At 41.0% G+C, this 7,378-nt stretch overlaps 1 pseudogene; it reads left to right on the plus strand.

Annotated features, from left to right (window-relative positions):
• The first annotated feature begins 805 nt into the window (after positions 1-805).
• Positions 806-7,378, plus strand: part of LOC102757691 — a 16,459-nt pseudogene continuing 9,886 nt past the window's right edge.

A 7,378-nucleotide genomic window follows, 5' to 3' on the forward strand; every position in this document is an offset into this window, starting at 1 on the left:
AATGAATGTCCATCAATGAAGAATGTGAGCCATAATAAAATACATAGATTACATTTTATCAAACAAAAGCATTTTATACATAAGATCATATCTAAATTGAGATACATTATTATTCACATTCATGATAGAATTAATCACAGTATGTCTTATAATTATTACCTCTATAAATAATCTCACATATGCATAAAGCTTTACTGATCAAAGAAATTACTAAAACATTTCAAGATAATGTCAAGCGACACTATCATTTTACTAATGTAGGCACATATAAAAACATGCATGAAGGCACATATACACACAGGAAATAATTAGGCAGTATCTAAGAAATGAGGAAAACAAAATAACTTTTCCAAGGAAATGGGAGGGAGCTTCAGGCAAGATGGTGAAGTAGGTGAATGGATACTAAACTCATCTCCTCCCAGGACCACAACAAAATTACAATTAAATTACAGGATAATCAAACCAGATAACCATTGAAGATTAGCTGAACAGAAGCCCTACAACTAAGGAAATAAGAAAGAAGCCTCATTAAGACTGGTAGGAAGCACTGGCCCCACACCAACAGGGGAAATCTCAGCAGCAGAAATCCCCTCTGAGGAGTGAGGGCTCTCAGCCCCACATCAGGCTCCCCAGCCTGGGCCACCAGTACCAGAAGAGGAGCCACATAACATCTGGCTCTGAAAATCAGCGGATTCCATACACCCAAGTGAGACAGAAGGCCACCTGCAACCCAGACATCCTCTTAAAGGGCAAATGCATAAACTCTTGTTCTCAGGCACTCGCCCTGAACTCAATCAGCGGGACAATGGCTCAAAGGGTGCCAGGGACGTACGGGGAGAAGCCAAATGAGCACCAAACACAACTGGTAAAGTAAATTATGGCATATTTATGTATCATACCACCGCATACAATAAAAAGTAACATCTATACACAGTGATGTAAAAAGAGAGCTAAGATTCTATGTTAATTGACAAAAGCAAGATGCAGAACATCACGTTCAGTGTTATCCCCCGGAGGGGAGTATTTTAGGGGATAGTCTATATTTCTGTGTAGAAGTAGAAACTTTCTGAAAGGACATACAAGAAATGTGTTAAGAATAGTTAGCTCTGGGAGTGAAATTGTTGTGTGGGAAGGCCTTCTGTGCAGTTTTTGTTGTTGTTGTTGTTGTTTTACCAAAAGCATGTATGACTTTTGTAAGTAAAAGCTTACATCTAGTTAATTTTTTTAACTTCCTAAAGGTAGGGAACATTTCTTGGATTGCAGTTATTCTGTGATTTCTAAATTCTTTACAAGAAGCCTATTCTAGACTTCAGTTGCATTGCCTACAGCATCATCCCTAACTGTGTCATTACCTAGGCAGAGCCTTCTTATAGAATTCTGAGTGTTACAAAACTGAAGATTCTTAATTGTAAAATATCCCATAGTATCTACACAAGTTCTATATATGGAAAAATTTTAAGGAATGATGGGGGGGAAGATGATTAATGAATTGTTTTACCAGATAATCAAATGTTTTCTGAGGCTACAATAACCAAAACAGTGTTGAATATACTGCCTTGCTATGAATAGGTAGACTAAGCACTCATACAATGAGAAGTCAATAGTAAAGTTCAGAAACAGACCCAAATATAAAAAAATATTTAATATAAGATAAAGAAGGCACTTTAAATATATGTCAGACTAACAACTGACAATTTTGGGGGGTAAATTTTTCATATAGGACTGATACTCAGCCAGAACGACCAATCTATCCATATCCAGTTTCTTATGGCTGGCATTCATTCTGATTGGTCAGCACACCATACTGGTTATTAAATACTTTGAACATCACCTCTGGTTTCATCTCTCCATAATAATAAAAAAAAAAAATTTAACAGAATTAAAGCGTGAAATTTTAAAATGAAACTCTAAAAGTACAGGGAAATATAGTTGAATATTATATAATGTTAAATGAAAGACTTTCTCAACATGGCCTCAAGAGCAGACACCATTTTTTAAAAGGATTAACATTCTGATTAAATAAATATTTAAACTCTTTAGGAAATAAAACATGAAATGCAAAAAGGCAAGCAGTAATTTCAAAAAAAAATTCCAACATGTATACGAGATAAGTGATTTTATTCTTAATACACAAAGAGCTACTAAAATCAATTTTTAAAGAAATCTAACAGCCCAATAGAAAAAAAAATAGACTAATGGCATGACTTCATTGGGGATATAAATATAAATAGGCAATAACATATGGACAAATGTTCAAGCTCTGTGGTTATCAAGGTAAATCAAATTAAAACAAAAATTACTTTTAACTATTAGGTCAGCAAAGCTTTTTAAAATATAAAACACAATGTTGGTGAGAGTTAAAGGTAACAAGGAACTGTTATTCATTACTGGTGGGAGACTTAAAGTGTCCTAATATTTCTGGAAGCTTTCTAAAAGTACATGAGTTTAGACACTAAAAAAAAAATCCACTTCTAAAAATGTATTCTTCAAGTGTATGATTATTGTAGGATGTGTATATCAGAGTATTCAACATTGGTAAATAAAGCAAAACACACAAAAAAAAGTAACCAACTAGAATTCCAATAAAAAGGACAAGTTAAACAAATATAGATTACTTATATAATATTTTTAAATATTATATTTTCCCCATTTTTTACAGATATGTATTCATTGGGTGGTGGGGTATATTTTTTTACTTTTTTGAATAAAAATTAAAACTTTTCATTGAGTCTATTTTCCAGTGGTAAAACTTCTTTCTAACTAAGGCCTGCAGAGAGAGAAAAACTTAATTCATGGAAACTTCTGCTTTGGCCAAATTCCTATGAATTAAGATTTTACTATAAATAAAAAATATAATCTATAATAATAAAAGTGTAATATGCTAATTAGACCGAACATCCTTCCAGACAAAGTCGCAGTGGTGGGGGCCAACACAGAGGCAGTTAGGGGTGATCAGGCAGGAGGCGAGCAATTAGGGGTGATCTGGAAGGCAGGCAAGTAGTTAGGGGCAGGCAGGCAGAGGCGGTTAGGTATGATCAGGCAGGCAGGTGAGTGGGTAAGGGCCATCAGGCAGGCAGGCAGAGGCAGTTAGGGGCAATGAGGAAGGCAGGCAGAGGGGTTGGGGCGATCAGGCAGGCAGGTAGAGTAGTTGGGAGTGATCAGGCAGGCAGGTGAGTGGTTAGGAGCAGTTGGACATCCCCCGAGGGGTCCCAGATTGCGAGAGGGTGCAGGCTGGGCTAAGGGGACCCCCCACCCCTGCATGAATTTCGTGCACTGGGCCTCTAGTCTATAATAAGTCATTAATATCTACCAAGCAAAATCAAATCCTGACACTGCAAATGCAGTGAGACTTAATGGCTCAGAGGTTTGATGATGAGATGTCGAGACCTCCACTTCCAGCCAGACTCCCATGTGTCCACCCCAGATGGTAATTTGAGGAAGAGGCCACAGCCACATCTGTAGTGACACCTCTTTACTTTCTGAGTGGATCCTGTTAAACAAGTTAAACCGGAAGTGTCTCAGAGTTCAACAATGAAACTGCACTCCTGCAAGATTTGGAAGGGGGAAGACAGAGTACAAACATCCTTTCTGCTTCCTCTGGCAGCGTTGGCAGATGTGTCTTTACAAGGCCGCTTTGTTTCCTTGAAACTTTGACCACGCAGAGCAGAGCTCGGAGAAGCTTTGAGGCCACCAGCTGCATTCCCTGCAGGTTCCCGATTCTGCATGGCAGCAGCTCTCCACTTCTTTATGGCAGGAAACCTCCATGATCTCCACTTTTCCAGGCTTCCTGTGACTTGGTAGCACCTCAATCATGTATTAAGTCTCTTCATGTTTGAAATACCTACAGTGGTTTTGTTTTCCTGAGCAACCCTGCTGGTATAGCCTGGTGATGGCCTGAAAGCAAATACCATTTCTCCACAGTAAGGCAGCGTCAAGATCTTAAAATGAAAAGACATAGAAGATCCCAGGATTTTATTTAAGATCTCTTTAGAGATTCTTAGGAGGCTTCATCATAATTCTCTAGTTGATTCAGAAAGGACTTGGCACAAAAAGCTCAGGGAAAATCACTCACATGGGAGTAAAATGCTCACATAAACATGAACAGAAGTGATTTTTTTTTTTAGACATCCCAACCCTGGAAGCAGAATGCTTGTTTGGCTGGAAAAGACCATCACAGACTCCATCCAGTGAAGAGCAACATCAAGTCAAAGTTAATATAAGCATTCCAGGTTAATTATCATTGCAAAGAGGTGCTCCTAAAATCCCAGCTTTCTACTGGCCTGCCAAATCCCACGCTTTCCCACTATCTCATGGCTCTTCTCAAAGGCTCTTCACCTGCCCCAGTCAATCCAAACACTTAGCATAATGCCCTCAAGGTTCCCTGTTGTCACAAGTGGCAGGATTTCCTTCTTCATTGTGTGAATGTATCACATTTTCTTCATCCACTCATCCACGGATGTTTCCAAATCTTAGCTATTATGAATAATGTTGTAATGCACATGGGAGTGCAGCTATCTCTTTGAAATAGTGATTTCATCTCCTTCAGATAACTACCCATAAGTGGAATTGCTGAATCATATGATGGTACCATTTTTAATTTCTTGAGGAACCTCCATGCTGTTTTCCATAGTAGCTGCACTAATTTACATGCCCACCAACAATGCACAAGGGTTTCTTTTTCTCCATATCCTCATCAGCACTTGTCATCATTGGTCTTTTTGATAATACTCAGAATGCCAATGTTTTTAATCCTGAGTATCTTCACTAAAATCTAAACTGTATTAAACCCTCTCTAAATTCTGAAGGGAAAAATCTAAGACAACATCACATAGTTGAAAAAGCATATAGTTCCTTCTTAGAAAACCAAAATTTGAGTCTGAAACCTACCACCTGTGTTACCTTGGTTAAGTAATTCAACTTCTCTGAAATCTCATTTGTTCTCATCCTATGTTCCTATATAATAAAGAGCTAATATGCAAATGGTCATCATGCCCTCACGCCATAACGCCATAACAGCTCAGACACTCAACACCGGGGAGAGAGGAATGGGAACCAGCCAGGCACAAATGAGCTCGCAAGAGGAATGGGGACCAGCCAGGCTGTGGCCTGGGAAAGGGACAAGCTGCCCGCCCTGTGGCCCCAGTGCCTGGAAGAGGGACAATCCACACGCCCCATCATCCCCATGGTCTCGGGTGCCAGCGCCTGTGGCTGTGGCCCAGGAAAAGCTGCCCACCCACGGTCCCTTGTGGCTGCAGCCAGCCCGAGTGAAGCTGGCCTGGGTGCCTGCAACCAGCTGGAGGGTGGGAAGCCTGGGTCCCGGGTGCAGGGCGAGGCAGAGGAGGTTAGGGGCAATCAGGCCAGCAAGGGAGCAGTTAGGGGTGATCAGTCCAGTAGAGGAGCAGTTACGGGCGATCAGGCGGGCAGGCAGGCGAGCGGTTAGAAGCCCGTGGCCCCAGATTGCGAGAGGCAGTCGGACATTGCCCAAGGGGTCCAGGATTGGAGAGGGTGCGGGCCTCTAGTGTAAAATAGAGACAATAGTAACATGAGGCCAAACATACCCTATAAAGCGGCTCAAAATGTGGCTCTGAACCAGCAGCATCATCAGCACATAGGAACTTGTTAGAAAGGCAGATTTGGGAATCCCACCCCAGACCTACTGAATCAGAAACTCTGGGAGTGGCCCAGCAATCTGTGTTTTAGCAAACTCTCCAGGTGATTCTGATGCATGCTGCCTTAGAGATTTTTTTCTTGCCTTAATACGACCAATAATGTAAAGCACTGTCTTAAAAAAAAAAAAAAGCTATACAAACATGAGCTGGTAGCATTATGAAGATCAATAATGGTGCTATGTAATGCAGTACTGCTCTCAAAGGTTGCTTGTCACTCTTGTGGGTGTTTGCTCCTAAACTAAATGGCTTGGACCATTGTGCTGAAGAAGTAGGGTGAATTCAAAAGAAATTATTCCATTTTCAAACGTTCTTTTGTCTCCTCCCTCTGCTGTCAGCTATCATTCCTCAGGAGGTCAGGGAGTCCTGCTGCTATCATCTGCTGCTTTTACACACAGTTGTTCTGAGCAACTGCCTGAGGGCAATTCTGTCTCTCCTACGGAATAAAGCCCTCAGCAGTCTGCGGCTTCAAACCTCTCTCACTGCCTTTTGCCAATTTATGTTCTGAGCAGTTGAGGTTGCTATCACTCTGACCTCTGAATAAGAAATGATATTATAGAATAATAAACAAATGGACATATCCTTTCTATAAAAATAACTGTACATCTATAACACCAAAGAAATGCCTGCCACCTAACAGGTGCACAATATGAATTTTTAGTTGAATTAACACCTGAGTGTATATATGTGATACCATTGTACATAGCTACTTACTAATAACAGGAAAGGAGCAAAGGGGGAAGCCAGTCATTATAGGCGTGTCATTATAGGCGTGTCATTGCAACCAAGAAGTTGCAATTTCACATTCCCCAGTGAAGCACTGGCCCATTCCCCACAGATCACTGGGGGAAGAGGTCCAACAAAGGGGAGATAGGCTCATACACAGTGTAGTTGGGGTGACTAGGGAAACTGCCTGTTAGTCACACCTGGAAACAGACATCATTGACCAGAATGGGCATGGTCACTGCAAGCCTGCAGAAATTTGGGGATACATAATCCCCTGAACAAAGGAGTTTGCTCTCTTGGCTCTTGAGTCATTGGGACTCTCTTGGCCCTGCTTCCTTGCATCCACCCGTGTTTCTCCCATAGTCATGTGATCCTGTGGACCCCACATGCAATGGGCTGATGGACTGCAGGGGGAAACATACAGTAAGCTGGCCTGATGCTGGATTGGACTGTGCAGACATGGACTGGGAACTCTGGAAGTGGCTCTAATTCTAGCCTATTAAAGCCATGCTACTCTTCCGTGGTGGGACAAAGGGAAATGGGACTTTGGAAACTCAGGGACTTAATTCCAAATCAACAGGAATCACGCATTCTCCTGTGCGAGTCTCAGAAAACTCTTCTTGGGAAATCACAAGAATTTCACTCCCACAGGCAACCGGTGGGAAAGAGAACTTCTCCCTACTGGTAACATATGCATCTCACAGAAGTGTGAATATACGAATAATACGTAGTTTCACTCTAACATCTCCAAATCCTGTGAATTACCAGGACACTAAAAAGTGTGTTTTAAATTGAAAGAAAAAAACCACATGGTCATATCAATTGATGCAGAAAAAGCATTTGACAAAATTCAACACCCATTTTTGATAAAAACTCTCAGTAAGGCGGGAGTAGAAGGATCATACCTCAACATAATAAAAGCCATATATGACAGGCCCACAGCCAACATCATACTTAATGGACAACTAACTAACACCATTTCCTCT

This window comes from Myotis davidii, unplaced genomic scaffold, assembly GCF_000327345.1.
Source record: "Myotis davidii unplaced genomic scaffold, ASM32734v1 scaffold449, whole genome shotgun sequence".
NCBI classification, from domain to species: domain Eukaryota; kingdom Metazoa; phylum Chordata; class Mammalia; order Chiroptera; family Vespertilionidae; genus Myotis; species Myotis davidii.